The sequence below is a fragment of the Papio anubis genome, chromosome 12 (assembly GCF_008728515.1).
Source record: "Papio anubis isolate 15944 chromosome 12, Panubis1.0, whole genome shotgun sequence".
NCBI lineage: Eukaryota > Metazoa > Chordata > Mammalia > Primates > Cercopithecidae > Papio > Papio anubis.
The window spans coordinates 114,570,507-114,589,234 of record NC_044987.1 but is presented as its reverse complement, the minus strand read 5'-3'; the positions used below and the strand labels follow the sequence as shown (position 1 = coordinate 114,589,234).

The window sequence follows — 18,728 nt, the reverse complement described above, 5'->3', positions numbered from 1 at the left end:
TGCTAGCAGAATTGTCTCTTGCTTGGAGGAGGTCAGTTTTTTTTTTTTTTTTTTTTTTGAGACGGAGTCTCGCTCTGTTGCCAGGCTGGAGTGCAGTGGTGTGATCTTGGCTCACTGCAACCTCCGACTCCCAGGTTCAAGCGATTCTCCTGCCTCAACATCCGGAGTGTCTGGGATTACAGGCAAGTGCCACCACGTCCAGCTAATTTTTGTATTTTTTTAGTAGAGACAGGGTTTCACCATGTTGGCCAGGATGGTCTTGATCTCCTGACCTCGTGATCCACTCGCCTTGGCCTCCCAAAGTGCTGGGATTACAGGCGTGAGCCACCGCGCCCGGCCAAGGTCAGTCTTTTGTTCTATTCAGAACCTCAACTGATTGAACAGGGTCCTCCAACATTATGGAAGGCAATCTGCTTTACTCAAAGTTGACCAATTTAAATGTCACTCTTATTCAAAAACGCCATCACCAAAGCATCCAGAATAATGTTTGACCACAAATGTGGGCACTGTGGCCCAGCCAAATAAACACATAAAATGAATCATCAAAATAACTTATGATTTTCACCACTGAATAATATTCTATTGTATGGATATACCACAGTTTTATTATCCATTCTTCTATTGAAGGACATTTTGGTTGCTTCCTGTTTGGGGAGAGTGTGAAAAAGCTATTATACATATTTGTGCAGGGGTTTAGAGGTAGACGTAAGTTTTCAACTCAATTAGATAAATACCTACAAATTTTCAACTCAATTGGGTAAATATCTACGACCTAGCAATGGCTGGATCACATGGTTATAATCTATTTCACTTCGTATCAAACTGCCACACCATCTTGCAAAGTGATTGTACAGTTTTGCATTTTCACCAGCAATGAGTGAAGGTTGCTGTTGCTCCACATCCTCATCAGCTCTTGGTGTTGTCAGTATTTTGCATGTTAACTGCTTTGATAGATGTGCAGTGATACCTGACTGTTGCTTTAATTTGCAACTCTCTAATGGCATATGACATTGAGTATCTTTTTGTATGCTTTCTCATTTTTATTTCATATTTCTCCAAATATTTCTCTACCTTCCTCTCTCTCTTCTTACCTTCTGTTACTCCAACAGCCAACAGCCAACAACCGTGTAAGTGAGCCTCCTGGGAAGGGGATTCTCCAGCCCCACACAAGCCCCACACAAGAAGATGGTAGCCCTGGCCAGAGACAAAAAGCAAACAGCCTGGAAGATTGATCCTGTGTGCAGAATATTGTCCTCTGTGTCTCCTTGGATGACACAGGAACTGTTGATAACACCCAGCCCAGGGGTTTACCTGAAGGCCGAACCAGGTGACGTCAGGCAGATAAAACTCTTGTTTTGTAAACTTGGGAAACTTCTCATTCATACTCTTACTGTTGTGTGGAGCGAAAACATATGAAGATGTGAATTTGGAAGAGCTGGAGGATCATGTAGACGAATTTAATGAGGAGGATGAACATGCCATTGAAATGTACAGACAGTAGAGACTGGCTGAGTGGAAAGCAACTAAACTGAATAATGAATCTGCAGAAGTTTTGGTGATCTCAGGAAAGGATTATGTTCAAGAAGTTACCTACTGACTGGGCACAGTGGCTTACACCTGTAATCCTAGCATTTTAGGAGGCTGAGGCAGGTGGATCACCTGAGGTCAGGAGTTCAAGACTACCCTGGCCAACATGGCAAAACCCCGTCTCTACTAAAAATACAAAAATTAGCCGGGCGTGGTGGCCCATGACCGTAAGCCCAGCTACTCAGGAGGCTGAGGCAGGAGAATCACTTGTATCCGGGAGATGGAGGTTGTGGTGAGCTGAGATCACACCATTGCACTGCAGCCTAGGCACGAAGAGCGAAACTCCGTCTCAAAACAAACAGACAGACAAAAAAAATTAGCCGGGCATGGTGGTGCTCGCCTGTAATCCTAGCTACTGGGGAGGCTGAGGCATGAAAATTGCTTGAACCTGGGAGGCGGAGGTTGCAGTGAGCCAAGATTACACTACTGCACTCCAGCCTGGGCAATGGAGCGTACTAAGTCCAAAAAAAAAAAAAAAAAATCCATTCTGTAATAAAAGGAATCTAGACTCTTTGGAGAAATAGTTCATTTCAGGGCTGGGGCAGAGATAATACAAGATGAGTCTGGAACATCACGTAGTGACAGAAAGTAAGGAAGTACTCACAAAGTCATGGGGACACTTCAAAAGGACACAAGAGTCAACTCGAACGAGCTCCCAAGGGCCAAATCTGGGATAATATGAGCAACAAAATAAGTAATGATAGCAATAAATTATTACCCATAGAATAAAATAACTATCCATGAGTTTATACTGATATATGTAAATAACTGAGAGAGAAGAGACAACTCCTCTGTGCAGTAGAACTCTAATAAATAAATGTAGGAAAAGTGATGGAAATAGAAAATCACCATTAGACAAACACCGCAGTCATCATTGTTGCAGGCGCCAATCATTCATTGGTGGATGCTAAAATTAGTGAGTGAAAGTACGATGCAAAAGAAGACATTTGTGTACACTCAAGGTGCACCTCACAACGTTTACTAATCACAAAGGGTGCTATGGTTTGAATGTTTATGTTTCTGTCCCCTCCAAACTTCATGTTGAAACTAATTGCCAATGTGATAGTATCAAGATGTGGGGCCTTTTTTTTTTTTTGGAGAAAGGGTCTTGCTCTGTCATCCAGGCTGGAGTGAAGTGGAGCAGCAATCTCGGCGCACTGCAGCCTCCGCCTCCCAGGCTCAATAGATCCTCCCATCTCAGCCTCCCAAGTAGTTGGGACCACAGGCACGTACCACCATGCACGGCTAATGGGATAAACCTCTTATAAAAGAGGCTTCGTGCATTGTTCTGCCACTTTTTTGCCCTTCTGGTCCTCTGCTATGTGAGGACATAGGGTTTGTCCCCTTTGGAGGATGCAGCAACAAGGTGCCATCTTAGAGGCAGAGAGCAGCCCTCACCAGAAACCAAACATGCCGGCCGGCACCTTGATCGTGGACTTCCAGCCTCCAGAACTATGACAAATAAGTTTTTATTGTTTATAAATGACCCAATCTTGGGTAGTTTGTTATAGCAGCAGAAACAGACTAAAATAAAGGGGGAAAGAGTAAATCGACAGTGGAGAAGCCTGGAAGACACCACATGATCAAAGTTAGTATCACCAGTATCATAAGGCATGTCAACATCATGTGCATGTACTAGGAGGCTCTGAGAAGGGCACAATTCACTGCTCTAGGATTCTTGCCAAAAATGAATAACTTCAGACGACACATTACAAGCATCACATAAACACAAAATAATTGAGGGATGTTCCACAAAATAATTGGCTGGTACTCTTCAAAAGTGACAAATTCATGGAAGAAGAAGAAACCAGAGGCTGGGTGCAGGGGCTCACGCCTCTAATCCCAGGATTTTGGGAGGGCGAGGCAGGCGGATCGCTTGAACCCAGGAGTTTGAGACCAGCCTGGGCAACATGGCCAAACCTCATCTCTACAAAAAATACAAAAATTAGCCGAGCATGGTGGCGCGTGCCTGCAGTCCCAGCACTTTGGGAGGCCAAGGCAGGCGGATCACGAGGTTAGGAGTTCAAGACCAGCCTGACCAACATGGTGAAACCTCGTCTCTACCAAAAATACAAAAATTAGCCAGGCATGGTGGCGCGTGCCTGTAATCCCAGATACTCAGGAAGCCGAGGCTGGAGAATTGCTTGAACCCGGGAGGCAGAGGTTGCAGTGAGCCGAGATCACGCCATTGCACTCCAGGCTGGGCGACAGAGCGAGACACTGTCTCAAAAAAGAAAGAAAAAAAGAAACAAACAAACAAAAATAAGTCAGAAGGAGCCAAATCTGGACTATGAGGCAGATGCCTAATGATTTCTTGTTGAAACTCTCACAAAATTGACCTTCTTTGGTGAGAGGAATGATCAGGAGCATTGTCACGGTAGAGGACTCTCTGGTGAAGATTTCCTGGGTGTTTTTCTGAGAAAGCTTTTGCTACACCAAACACTCTCAAAATAAGCAGACGTTGCCATTCTTTGGCTGCCCAGAAAGTCAACAAGCAGAATGTTTTGAGCATCCCCGTAAACTGATGCCATCGCCTTTGCTCTTGACTGGTCTGCTTTTGAGTTGACTGAACCACTTCCACCTCTTGGAAGCCATTGCTTTAATTGTGCCTTGCCTTCGGTATCCTACTGCGAAAGCCATGTGTCATCTGTTACAATTCTTCCAAGAAATGTTTCAGGATCTTGATCCTGCTTGTTTTAAAAGTTCCATGGAAAGCTCTGCTCTTGTCTCCAACTGATTTGGATGCAATGGTTTTGGCATCCATTGAGTGGAAAGTTTGCTTCACTTAAATTTTTCAGTCAGAATTGTATAAGCTGAACTAATTAAGGTGGCTTAGTGTTGGCTATCATTTCTGCTGTTAATCATTTAGTCCTCTTCAATCAGGGTACCAATAAGATTTTTTTCCTCACAAATTGTTGCGGGTGATCTGTTGCTGCACACTTCATCTTCAACATCATCTTATCCCTTCTTAAAACAAGTTGCCTATTTGTAAACTGCTGATTTCTCTGGAGCATTGTCTCCATAAACTTTTCATAAAGCATCAGTGATCTCTTCATCCTTCCACCAATGCTTCACTATAAATTTCGTGTTTGTTCTTGCTTCAATTTTAGCATAATTCATGTTTCTTTCATAGGGACTATTTTATTTTATTTTTTTTTATTTTTTTTTTTTTTTTTGAGACGGAGTCTCGCTCTGTCTCCCAGGCTGGAGTGCAGTGGCCGGATCTCAGCTCACTGCAAGCTCCGCCTTCCGGGTTTACGCCATTCTCCTGCCTCAGCCTCCCGAGTAGCTGGGACTACAGGCGCTCGCCACCTCGCCCGGCTAGTTTTTTGTATTTTTAGTAGAGACAGGGTTTCACCGTGTTAGCCAGGATGGTCTCGATCTCCTGACCTCGTGATCCACCCATCTCGGCCTCCCAAAGTGCTGGGATTACAGGCTTGAGCCACCGCGCCCAGCCAGGGACTATTTTAAAACTGATGTCTTATCCTTCTTAGTGTCTCAAACTAGATTCTGTTCAGACATTTAACATTTTTTTCTATTTTTTTGTATTTCTCTCTCTTTTTTTTTTTTTGAGACTGAGTCTTGCCCTGTCGCCAGGCTGGAGTGCAGTGGCGCAATCTCGGCTCATTGCAACTTCCGCCTCCCGAGTTCAAGCGAATGTCCTGCCTCAGCCTCCTGAGTAGCTGAGACTACAGATGCGTGCCACCACGCCCAGCTAATTTTTGTATTTTTAGTAGAGACGGGGTTTCACCATGTTGGCCAGGATGGTCTTGATCTATTAATCTCATGATCTACCCAGCTTGGCCTACGAAAATGCTGGGATTACAGGTGTGAGCCACCGTGCCCGGCCTTTTTTTTTTTTTTTTGCGATGGAGTCTCACTCTGTTGCCCAGGTTGGAGTGCAGTAGTGCAATCTCGACTCACTGTAGCCTGGTCGACAAGAGTGAGAGTCCATCACAAAAAACAAAAAACAAAACCAAACAACAAAGTGCATGATGAGGGTTTGGCAGGGTTAGGGAGGCAGGCTGGAAGCAGATCATGCAGAAATCCAAATGTCCCCTTAGAAAGGCCCTTGTCAGATTAGCAAGCCCACGCTGGTCACTGAGCATCTGTCCCAGCCTCCTCCCAGCTGGCTGCCTGGACCACAGAGGCTGGAACAGTTGAAAACAAAAAACAAAAAACAACAACAAAAAACATGAGTTCCAGATATTCCTTCCACAATTTCTTTTATTTTTTATTTTTTTTCAAGACAAGAGTTTCACTCTTGTTGCCCAGGCTGAAGTGCAATGGCACAATCTCAGCTCACAACTTCTGCCTCCCATGTTCAAGCGATTCTCCTGCCTCAGCTTCCTAAGTAGCTGGGATTACAGGCGTGAGCCACCATATCCAGTTAATGTTTGTATTTTTAGTAGAGATGGGGTTTCACCATGTTGGTCAGGCTGGTCTTAAACTCCAGATCTCAGGTGATCCACCCACCTTGGCCCCCCAAACTGCTGGGATTACAGGCATGAGCCACTGCATCCGACCCAGATTCATAAACACAGATGGAAAAATCCTAAGCAAATTATTAGCAAAATGAATCTGGTAATATATAGGAAGAGAACGCACTGTGCCCAAGTTGGATTTATTCTAAAAATGCAAGGTTAGAGATGAGAAAATTGATTAATCTGATTTCCCCCCTTAACAGATTACGGGAGAAAATTGAACAATCTCAAGGATTGCAGAGAGTACATCTTGCCATGTGCAGTGAACTAGACCCTACAAGTACATATCACACCATGTAGTAAGGGACTTGAGGCAAGGAGCAGCAGGACAGGCAGTGGCTGTGCAGAAAGTCTTTTGGTCCAGTTGTTGAGACAGCATCTAGAGTTTGGGAGCCTTATCTGGAATGTGTCAGCTTTGCACTAAATAAACAAAAATTACCCTACACTTTGTGGTTTAAATGAAAAAAAAAAAACCCAATTTATTATCTCACAGTTTCTGTAGATGAGGAATGTGGGAGCATTAACTTGGAAGTTCTGCCTCACAGTCTCTCATGAAGTTTGCAGTCAAGATGCTGGCCAGGGCTACTGTCTTCTGAGGGTTTGTGTGGGGCTGCAGGATTGCCTTCCCAGGCAGCTCTCTTACACGGCTGTGGGCTGGGAGGCCTTAGTTCCTCACCATGTGAACCTGTCCACAGGGCTGCTGAGTGTCTCATGACAGCTAGCTTCCCCCAGAGCAAGAGATCCAAGAGACAGTGCAGACAGGAAGCCAAAGTGTGTTTGTGCCAGCTCTCCTAGGTCTCTCACCACCACCTTCATTCGTTCTATTCTTTAGAAGTGAGTCACTAAGTCCAGTTTACATTCGGGGGAGGGGAGCGAGCCTCCATGTCTTGAAAAGAGGAGTATCAGGCCAGGTGCAGTGGCTCACATCTTTAATCCCAATACTTTGGGAGGCCAAGGTGGGCAGATCACAAGGTCAGGAGTTCAAGACCAGCCTGACCAACATGGTGAAACCCCATCTTACTAAAAATACAAAAATTAGCCAGGTGTGGTGGCCCACACCTGTAATCCTAGCTACTCAGGAGGCTGAGGCAGGAGAATCACTAGAATCCGGGAGGCGGAGGTTGCAGTGAGCCAAGATCACGCCACTGCACTCCAGCCTGGGTGACAGAGCGAGACTCTGTCAAAGAAAAGAAAAGAAAAGAAAGAGAGAGAAAGGAAGGAAGGAAGGGGCATCTAGAATGCATGGACATTCCTAAAACCACCTCACCTGGGAGACTCAAGGCCTGGTTGAAACATCCATCCACCTACTTAGTGCCTGTACTGGAAGAAGAGGAAATCAGATAGCCAGAGGATTGTTTCACTTTCAATGCAGCTACAAAACTCCTTGGCCATTCATGTTTCCTGGCAATCGCACTGCAGATGTCTAGAAACTTCACATTTCCACTTTTTTTTCTTACAAAAATGTCATTCAGAATCACAATTCCACTTTCTGAGGTAACTAATCACACCCTCTCCTCTCTCTGCAAAGCTCCAACATGCCTTCTTTCCCTTTTTCTTTTTTTGCTTTGAGACAGGGTTTCACTGTCACCGAGGCTGTTTAGTGCGGTGGCTCGATCTCTGCTCACTGCAACCTCTGCCTCCTGGGCTCAAGCCATCCTCCCACCTCAGCCTCCTGAATAACTTGAACCACAGGTGCGTGCCACCAAGCCCAGCTGATTTTTTGTAGATACAGGGTTTCACCATGTTGCCCCAGCTGGTCTTGAACTCCTGGGCTTAAGCAGTCTACCCTCCTTGGCCTCCCAAAATGCTGGGATTACAGGTGTGAGCCACTGCGCTCAGCCCCTTTTCCTTTTTCTTCTCCTCTATCTTACCTGAATCTGCACCTGTAAACACTTTCTCTGCCTCCTCTCCTACTAGAATGGAACAGCCATCTTTCTCCTCTTTTCTTTTTTATTTTTATTTTTTTTATATAGACGGGGTCTCGCTATATTGGCCAGGCTGGTCTCAAACTCCTGGGATCAAGTGATCCTCCTGCCTCAGCCTCCCAAAGTGCTAGAATTATAGGCGTGAGCCACCACGCCCAACCTCTCTCTTCCTTTCAAAGCTTCTGGGTCCTCCTCACCTGCTCGCCTCCCCTCCCTTCTTGATTTCTCAAAGTCATCACTTCTCTATGTGCTTCCTGGTTTATTTTTTGTCTTTAATATCCTGTAAGCTTCATAAGGGAAGGGAGGTTTTTCTATTTCATTTGCTAATACATTTACAACACTTAGAACAAGACCTGGTTCAAGGTGGACACTGGATAAATACTTGGGTGAATAATTGAGTGAATGAATGTGAAGAGGAAACCCCACCCATTCTAGCTGGAAGGAAAAATGAGGAGGCAGGAGGAGCAAGTGTGAGCAGTAGGAGGAAAGGTGTGTGCCCTGAATCTCCTGCACTAGGCAAAAGTCTCATGAGAGCAGGTGTCTTTTTTGCTCACCCTGGAATCCCAGCACCCAGCCCTGCACCTGGCACATAACAGGTAACTGTGTGCTGATTGCCCAGGTGCCAGCTGATTGCCCAACTTGCACCTTAGCGCCCCAGCCCCTTTCCTTATACTAGTCTTGGGTGATCCATGCTGCCTGTGGATCTGTCCCCGCCTGCCCCTCTATCCTACTTCCCTTTCTCAGATGCTCAGGACAGCCTGAGTTGAGTCCTAATGTGGCCTCACTGCCCAGCTGCCCGTGCCCCTGCAGAGGGATGACAGACATCAACCTCCCGTCCCTGCTCTGCCCTCTGAGGACACCCAGACTCGAGACAACTGCCTAGGGTGGCAGCCTGCCAAGGGGCCCGAGGTGGCTGTTCCCTGGCTTTGCACAGAAACTGTTGGAAATGACAGCCCCGAGACACAGCTTCGATAGTAGGAAGAAGTCACCACAGGCCCTCACTGGAGGGCCGGCCTGGGCAGCAGAGTGAGACTTCCATCTCTAAAAAAACAAAAACAAAAACAAAAACACCAAAGTGCATGATGAGGGCCAGGCACAGTGGCTCACGCCTGTAGTCCCAGCACTTTGGGAGGCTGAGGTGGGTGGATCACCTGAGGTCAGGAGTTCGAGACCAGCCTGGTCAACATATGAAATCCCATCTCTACTAAAAATAAAAAAATTAACTGAGCATGGTGGCAGGTGCCTGTAATCCCAGCTACTCAGGAGGCTGAGGCAGGAGAATTGCTTATACTCAGGAGGTGGAAGTTGCAGTGAGTTGAGATCATGCCATTGCACTCTAGCCTGGTCAACAAGAGTGAGACTGCATCTCAAAAATAAATAAATAAATAAACAAACAAACAAAGTGCATGATGAGGATTTGGCAGGGTTAGGGAGGCAGGCTGGAAGCAGATCATGCAGAAATCCAAATGTCCCCTTAGAAAGGCCCTTGTCAGATTAGCAAGCCCATGCTGGTCACTGAGCATCTGTCCCAGCCTCCTCCCAGCTGGCTGCCTGGACCACAGAGGCTGGAATGGTAAAAATAAATAAATAAATAAAAATAAATAAATAAATAAATAAACATGAGTTGCAGATATTCCTTCTGGTTTTGTTTGTTTGTTTGTTTTAGACTCAGTTTCACTCTTGTCTCCCAGCCTGGAGTGCTGTGGTGCGATCTCGGCTCACCGCAACCTCTGCCTCCTGGGTTCAAGTGATTCTCCTGCCTCAGCCTCCCAAGTAGCTGGGATTACAGGCATGTGCCACCACGGGTGGCTAATTTTTTATTTTTAGTAAAGACAGGGTTTCTTCATGTTGGTCAGGCTGGTCTTGAACTCCCGACTTCAGGTGATCCGCCCCCTTGGCCTCCCAAAGTGCTGGGATTATAGGTGAGAGCCACCGTGCCCAGCCTCCTTCCACAGTTTCAATCATGTGAGACTTACATTTGGAACCAAGTAGAGTCGAGGGAGACAGGTAACAGCCCTCGGGCACTCCTTCTGCTGGTGTGGGTCCAGCAGGGATAGTGAGACTGGGCCTAATGCACTGTGGAGCTTTCCAGATTCTGGGATTGCAGTTAGTGTCTCACTTGAGCAGCTGAGTATGCATGGCCTGTGACATGCCACTCCAAGTAGATCTGCCAGGGGCCCTTCCCAGGAAATTATTTATAACAATTCCAGCAGAGATGGCTTCTCATCCTCCTTGAAGCTGCTGGACTCTGAGTCCCTGGTTCTGCCAGAGCTCATCACTCTAGACCTTTCAGGCCTAACACAATTCACTTATCCAATCATTCAGTCATCCATCATCCACTTAGCCAATCCAATCTTTTTTTTTTTTTTTTTTTTGAGACGGAGTCTCGCTCTGTCACCCAGGCTGGAGTGCAGTGGCCGGATCTCAGCTCACTGCAAGCTCCGCCTCCCGGGTTCACGCCATTCTCCTGCCTCAGCCTCCCGAGTAGCTGGGACTACAGGCGCCTGCGACCTCGCCCGGCTAAGTTTTTGTATTTTTAGTAGAGACGAGGTTTCACTGTGTTAGCCAGGATGGTCTCGATCTCCTGACCTCGTGATCCGCCCGTCTCGGCCTCCCAAAGTGCTGGGATTACAGGCTTGAGCCACCGCGCCCGGCCCAATCTTTTTTTTTGAGACAGAGTCTAACTCTGTCGGCCAGGGGCTGGAGTGCAGTGGCGCTATCTTGGCTCACTGCAACCTCGACTTCCTGGGTTCAAGCGATTCTTCTGCCTCAGCCTCCTGCGTAGCTGGGATTACAGGCGCGCATCACCATACCTGGTTAATTTTTGTATTTCTAGTAGAGATGGGGTTTCATCATGTTGGCCAGGCTAGTCTTGAACTCCTGACCTCACTCAGGTGATCCACCTGCCTTGGCCTCCCAAAGTGCTAGGATTACAGGCGTGAGCCACAGCGCTCAGCCCAATCATTTGTTGACTCACTTCTTCAACACTCCCTGAGTTCTTATTCTGTAGCAGGCCCTGGCTCTGGGGCTGAGAACAGGGAGTCAAATTAGATTAGGGCTGTGAAACAAGCCACTCTCAAACCTGGAGGCTTATGACAATAACAATCATTTATTTTACCATTACGCAGTTTGGGCAAGGCCTGGTTGAGACAGCTCTTCCTGTGCCTCCAGCTTCATCCTTGGAGCTGGAGGACCCTTCAAAGATGGTGCACTCCAATGGCTGGCAAGTTGATCCTGGCTAGAGCTATTTATTTGTTTATTTAAATTCCCCCAGCCAATTGGATGGTAGGGCTAGAGCTTTTTATTCCCTACTTTTTTCATTTTTAAACTTTATCTCACCTTAGGGGTACACTGTTCCTGGAGGTACTGCAATGCTAGGTCGATGTGTGGAGTGGGTGGGGCAAGCTCCTATTCTATCTCTTAGTTCCAAAAATCTATTTAATATAGATTGTGTCCTCGAGTAGAGGACATATCAGATATTAAACTGATAAAAACAGATACTACTACACTTGATCTTACCCAAAAGGCTGAGAATGGAGCTTTGATTCTCCTCTACATGGACCTCCCCACAGGACTGCCTGGGCTTCCTCACAGCATGGTGGCTGAATTCTAAGAGAAGAAAACAGAAGCTGCCAGTTCTGTCTTAAAGGGTAAGTCCAGAATTGGGCACAGCATCATTTCCACCATATTCTACTGGTTCAAAGCAAGTCATTGGCCAAGTCTAGAATTAAGGGGGTGGAGAAGTAAACCCCACTTTTCCATGAGGGAAAGGATAAGGAATTTATGAGCATTTGTAATCCACAAACCTAACTAGGAGTGCAGTTCCATGCTGACTGATTGGTTGGATAACTGACTGACTGGGTTTGATTGACACAAACTAAGGATTATTTCTCATTATATCTCTTTCTGCATGGTGGGCCTTTTCTGGAGTAACTAACACTGCAGAAAAGTGGCCTCGTCCCACTTTCTGTCACTCACTCCTCCCAAGAAGTAGAGAAGAGACTTTTCTTGGTGAAGTTGTTAGAAGCAACTAGGTATGGGACCCAAAGTGAGATAGGAGGCAGGTCTCGATTCTGGAGGTGGGGCTGGGACACCAGACCAAATTGAGGACTTGCTGAAACAGGGATGGGGGTGGAGGCAGCTTTCCCTAAGACACACCCACCAGTGTGCCATGTCAGTTTACCATTGCCATGGCAACACCTGGAAGTTACTGCCCCTTTCTGTGTTAATGACCAAATGACTCAAGAATTTACCACCCTATTTCTAGAAATTTCTGCATAATCTGCTCTCTAATTTGCATATAATTAAAAGTGGCTATAAATATGACTGCAGAACTGCCTCTGAGCTGCTACTCAGGGTACCCCTGGTCTGCAAGGAGCAGTACATCTGCTGCTGCTGCGCACTGCCACTTCAATAAAAGTGGCTAACAGCACTGGCTCACAGTGGAATTCTTTCCTGGACAAAGCCAAAAACCCTCCCAGCCTAAGCCCCAATTTGGGGGCTTGCCTACCCTACATCAAAGGAGGAGAAACCTTTGGGAGCAGAGTGGGTAAGGCTGTGCAACTCTGGGATGGGTACGGGGACATCAAATGGCATTTTCTCAACAACTCTATTGGTTACAGAAGTAACATTTTTATCTCTATCCTATGTGTCTGTTTTTCAGATGGTACTAAACTTGGGCAGGGAAGGACAGGGTATTACGTTGCATGCCCTGTAAAAACGCTTGGTCTAAATCTGTCACATACTTGGCACTTAAAACACGTGAAGTGTTAACTAAAAGAATGTTGACATCAGGTGTGACAGGTTTTCTGCTCTAAGGAGATTCTTCAAGCGGTCACTATGTCAACAGACACAGAGGTTTCCCTTTCTTCATATGATGAAGATCAGGGATGCAAACTTATTCAAAAAGCTAAAGAGGCACTATTCGTACCCGTTGGAATAGCAGGTTTTGCAGCACTTGTTACATATGGATTATACACACATTGAAGAGCAGGGGAAATACTCAAATGTCCCTTCATCTGATCCACATGTGTGTGGTCGCCCAAGGCTTTGCTGCAGGAGCAACGACTGTTGGTAAGGGCTGTTCCGTGTACCGGGAATTCCAGACAAAACCTAAGCCTTAGAAGAAGAGATGCCTAAGTCTTAGAAGAAGAGGTGCTGTCTTGGTCTCGTTGGAGGAGCTTGCTTTAGTTAGACGTCTCATTATTGAAGTTATGTGTTATTGTGGAAAATAAACTATTTGAGTGGGTTTAGATGGTAACACAGCATTTTGAATATTGGCTTCCTTTCTTGAAGGCTTGATTTGCCTGGAGACCAAATTACTAGTGACTAGTTTACTAACTAGGTCATTCAAGGAAATCAAGTTAGCATAAAAGAAACACGTCACCTAAATGCACTAGATTGTGTTGAAATGTCCATCTTCTTCAACTGTGAAGATGAACTTAGTTCTAAAGGAGATAGCAGGCCAACCCTGAAATACTCCCGGTTTGCTGCAGGATCTCACATGTTTTGGATGTTATATAAGAGTCCTATTTGCCCCAGTTAACTTTTTTCTGCCCGTCTTGTGGACTGGCTGGCTCTTTTAGAACTCCGTCCAAAAAGTGCATGGAATATAACTTGTAAAGCTTCCCACAACTGACAGTATCTATGTGTGTGTGTTTAAACCAAATCTAGAAAGCTTACAACAGAGCTGCATAGTAGTGGTATTTATTAAAGAATCACAATTGTAAACATGAGAATAACTTATGGATTCTAGTTTAGTTATTTTGTAATTGCAGAATTATATTTTTGCTGCTGTTATATCTGAATAATTTTTAAATGTCATCGTGAGATAGAAATACGTATTCAAGCACTCATGCAAAGGTAAATGAACACTTTTTTTTTTTTTGAGACGGAGTCACGCTCTGTCGCCAGGCTGGAGTGTAGTGGCATGATCTCGGCTCACTGCAACCTCCACCTCCCGGGTTTGAGCGATTCTCCTGTTTCAGGCTCCTGAGTACCTGGGACTACAGGTGCACACCACCATGCCTGGCTAAGTTTTATATTTTTAGTAAAGACGGGGTTTCACCATGTTGGCCAGGATGATCTCAATCTTGACTTCGTGATCCGCTGGCCTCAGCCTCCCGAATTGCTGGGATTACAAGCATGAGCCACTGTGCCCAGCCCAATGAACCCTTTTTAAATGTGTGCATTGCTTATTTTTTCCCTCAGAATTATAGACATTAAACCAAACAAATTACCTATAATGGAATTGATTAATGACCTATGAGAAAGCTGGTTTGGCCAGACAGTATACCCAAACTTTTATAAACTATGGAATGTTATTACATTTGTGAAATTCTCTTGTCTAACCTGAATTTACATTTCATGGTGATAACATGGTATATGTACTGTTGTTAAAGTGAGTGAGTATCTAAACAAAAAAAAAAAAAGAATGTCAACATCAATTCTGACAGGACAGGAATTTGGACAATGTAGCTTTTACTCATTCATTCTTCCACTAATGCATTCATTCAGCAGATAGTCCAATACCCTGCAATTAGCTTGTGGATCTCTCCACCATGAGACTGAAAGCTCCATGAGGTCAGGGAAGGTATTTTGTTCTCCACAGTGTCCTCAAAACCTGGCCTGGGGCCTGAACATAGTAGGCCCTCAGTAAATGTTTGCTAATTGAAGGAATGAGATCAGAGGCCAAGGGAAGTCCAAAGGCAGTCTAGACAGACCAACAGACAGACAAACTGACCTCATGTGTGGTCAGTCCCACATTCAATGCACACTTCTTGGCAGGGGTCATTCAGGGAATGTTGGAGGGTCTGGCCTTCCAGGCTGGGAGTACCTGGAGTGTTCCACCATGGAAGAGGGAGAATAGTTCCTCATTTTCTCTTTCATGGAGGGAGAATGTGAGAATCCAGATGTTGTTGTCAAAAATGTTGAAAAACTTTAAGCCGAACGCAGCAGCTCATGACTGTAATCTCAACACTTTGGAAGGCCAAGGCAGGTAGATTGCATGAGCCAAGGAGTTTGAGACCAGCCAGGGTAACATGGCAAAACCCCATATCTACAAAAAATACAAAAATTAGCCAGGCACGGTGGCGCATGCCTGTAGTCCCAGCTACTCTGTAGGGCTGAGGTGGGAAGATCACTTGAGCCCAGGAGTTTGAGGCTGCAGTGAACCCTGATCATGCCACTGCACTCCACCAGCCTGGGTGATAGAGCAAGACACTGTCTCAAAAAAAAAAAAAGGCCAGGCGTGGCGGCTCACATCTGTAATCCCAGCACTTTGGGAGGCCGAGGCGGGCAGATCATGAGGTCAGGAGATCAAGACCATCCTGGCCAACATGGTGAAACCCTGTCTCTACTAAAAATACAAAAAATTAGCCGGGCGTGGTGGCGGGCGCCTGAAGTCCCAGCTACTTGAGAGGCTGAGGCAGGAGAATCGCTTGAACCCGGGAGGCGGAGGTTGCAGTGAGCTGAGATTGCACCATTGCACTCTAGCTTGGGCAAAAAGAGTGAAACTCCATCTCAAAAAAAAAAAGAAAAGAAAGAAGAAAAAGAAAAAAAAGACTTTAGACAAATTAAATTTAGCACAGTTTATTTGAGCAAAGACTCATTCATGAACCAGGCAGCCCTCAGAACCAGAGGACATTCAGAGAGCACTACTCAGCAGTGTGAGCAGAGAGATTTCATAGGATAAACCCAGAAGTAAAAATCGAGAAATCCCCTGATTGGCTACATTTGGGCATCTGCCTAATTTGGACATAGTGTGATGAGTTGCCTGCCTATGATTAGCTGAAACCTGACTGCTTGTAATTGGCTGAAACTTTCTTGCTTGTTAATACTCCCATGTTAGGTTTCAGTTTGTTTGCATACTAAGTTAGACTGCAATGTGTTAGGTAGGAACTGAAAGCATGGAAGCAGCCTCAGGCTAAGGCCCTCTTTATTTAATTCATCAAGGGATAACTCCTCCCAGGTATCCTGGGATTCCCTCCCAGGCATCCCCCTCTACTCTTCAGCAGCATGCTCTCACCAGGCACACGTGAGCTACTACACCTGGCCTATACTTAAAATATTTTTAATACTTAAAAATACTTATCAATCTAAAAATACTTATTGGCCGAATGCGGTGACTCACGCCTGTAATCTCAGCACTTTGGGAGGCTGTGGCGGATGGATTACCTGAGGTCAGGAGTTTGAGACCAGCCTGGTCAACATGGTGAAACCCCGTCTCTACTAAAAATACAAAAAAGTAGCCAGGTGTGGTGGCAGGTGCCTGTAATCCCAACTACTGGGGAGGTCAAGGCAGGAGAATCACTTGAACCCAGGAGGTGGAGGTTACAGTGAGCCGAGATTACACCACTGCACTCCAGCCTGGGCGACAGAGCAAGACTCCATCTCAAAAATAAAATAAAATTAAATTTAAGGCCAGGCGCGGTGGCTCAAGCTTGTAATCCCAGCACTTTGGGAGGCCGAGACGGGCGGATCACGAGGTCAGGAGATCAAAACCATCCTGGCTAACATGGTGAAACCCCATCTCTACTAAAAAATACAAAAAACTAGCCAGGCGAGGTGGCGGGCGCCTGTAGTCCCAGCTACTCGGGAGGCTGAGGCAGGAGAATGGCATAAACCCGGGAGGCGGAGCTTGCAGTTAGCTGAGATCTGGCCTCTGCACTCCAGCCTGGGCGACAGAGCGAGACTCTGTCTCAAAAAAAAAAAAAAAAAAAATTAAATTTAAAAATACTTATCAATTCATGTTTTCTGTTGTGTCTTAGGTCAGTTTTAGTGCAGCTTTTATTTTTTAGGAAATTGTCTATTTCTCCTAAATTTTCAAATTTATTGCCATAAAATTGCACCTACTGCATGCTCATTATTTTTAAATTTCTGCTGTGTCTGTTTTTTGCTGTTTTCATTCATTATGTTGTTTGCTTGTACAAACCTTATTTTCTTGACCGAGAGATTTGTCTATCTTATTAGCTTATTCAAAGAGCCAGCTTTCAACTTTGTTATATTCTATTTTAGCTTTATCTATTTTCTTTTTTCTTTTTTTTTAGATGGAGTCTCGCACTGTTGCCCGGGCTGGAGTGCAATGGCATGATCTCAGCTCACTGCAACCTCTGCCTCCTGGATTCAAGCAATTCTCCTGCCTCAACCTCCTGAGTAGCTGGGATTACAGGTGCCCACCACCACGCCCAGCTAATTTTTTGTATTTTTAGTAGAGACGGGGTTTCACCATGTTGGCCAGGCTGGTCTCAAACTCCTGACCTCATGATTTGCCCGCCTCAAGCTCTTAAAGTGCTGGGATTACAGGCGTGAGCCACCGCACCTGTCCTCTATTTTCTGAATTCCATTTTGTCTTTGTTATTTCCTTACCTTTTTTATTGATGTAATGAACATATCACAATTCATTATTTTAAACTGTACAATTCAGCCAGGTATGGTGGCTCACATGTGAATCCCAGCATTTTGGGAGGTTGAGGCAGAAGGATCACTTGAGGTCAGCAGTTCAAGACCAGCCAGGGCAACAGAGTGAGATTGTCTCTACAAAAAAATACAATAAACAAACAAACAAATAAATAAAAATTTAAAAGACAGACCTAACCATTCTCTCCCTAATGGGTATATGGTTCTATTGTCTTGTTTTACTATTTCAAACAATGCTGTGGCAATCATCCTTGGACTTAAAATTTTTGGGGTCATGTACAAGCTCTTCAACAAGATAGATTCCTGAAAGGGGAAAATCTAGGTCAAAATGTAAGTTTGCTTTCAACAACTTTTATGTCAACTTAACTGAGGTATAATCATATATTAATACAATAAGATTTGCCAGTTTTAACAGACAATAAGATTAGCCACTTACACAACTTGGTGTGCTTTACCAAAGGTGTATAAGTCAGGTAATTGCCACTACTATCATGATATATAGAATTTTTCCACTATCCAAAAAGTTTGCTTGTGCCATAGAGCAATCTGTCCCCTCCCCCAGCCCCTGTCCCTGGCAACTACTAGAGATGCTCTCTGTCACTAGTTGTATGAACATATATTTGCATTTATCTTGGGTAACTTAAGAATGGAATTGCTGGGTCACATGGTAAATGTATATTTAACTTTGTAAGAAATTACCAAACCTTTTTTCAACATGGCTATACTATTTTGTATTCCCACCAGCAATCTAAGGGAGTTCTAGGTGTTCCACATTATTATCACCACTTTGTATGACATCTTTTTAATTTAACTATTCTAGTAGTAATAGTATTGCATTGCTTTCAATGAATTTATCTAATAATTGATGGTGTTGAGCACATTTTTATGGGCTTATTCTCATCTGAATATCTTCTTTGATTAAATGTCTGCTCAAAATGTTGGCCCATTTTGTATTAGCTTTTCATTTATTTATTATAAAGTTAGAAGAACACGTATTCGCAATATGAGCCCTTTGTCAGATATATGCTTTGCAAATATTTTCTCCCAATTTTTCTCCCTTTAACTGTCATTTGAACAGCTAAAGTGTTTAGTTAGGATTAAATCCAATTTATCAATTTGTTTCTTTGATAGTTTATGCTATTTGTATCCTATTTAAGACATTTTTGCCTAACCCAACATCACTAAGATTTTTTCTGTTTTCTTCGAGAGATATTATAGTTTTAGGTTTTACATTTAGACCTACGGTGCCATTTCAAGTTAAGTGTTGTATGCGATGCAAGGTATCGTATAGGTTTTTTGTTTTCATATGGATATC

General features: G+C 44.7%; 1 long non-coding RNA gene, 1 other non-coding gene and 1 pseudogene across 2 annotated transcripts; 1 reads left to right on the top strand and 2 right to left on the bottom strand.

Moving 5' to 3' along the window:
• Positions 1-286: 286 nt before the first annotated feature.
• On the bottom strand, positions 287-17,492 carry LOC116269779. The gene is made up of 3 exons (XR_004177584.1): positions 17,363-17,492; positions 2,192-2,255; positions 287-1,194 (listed from the first exon to the last, which is right to left on the bottom strand). It is a non-coding gene; the product is annotated as an uncharacterized LOC116269779 (long non-coding RNA).
• LOC116269946 lies at positions 11,338-11,535 on the bottom strand. The gene has a single exon (XR_004177745.1). It is a non-coding gene; the product is annotated as a U2 spliceosomal RNA (small nuclear RNA).
• On the top strand, positions 12,821-13,119 carry LOC108581884 (annotated as a pseudogene).
• Positions 17,493-18,728: the final 1,236 nt, after the last annotated feature.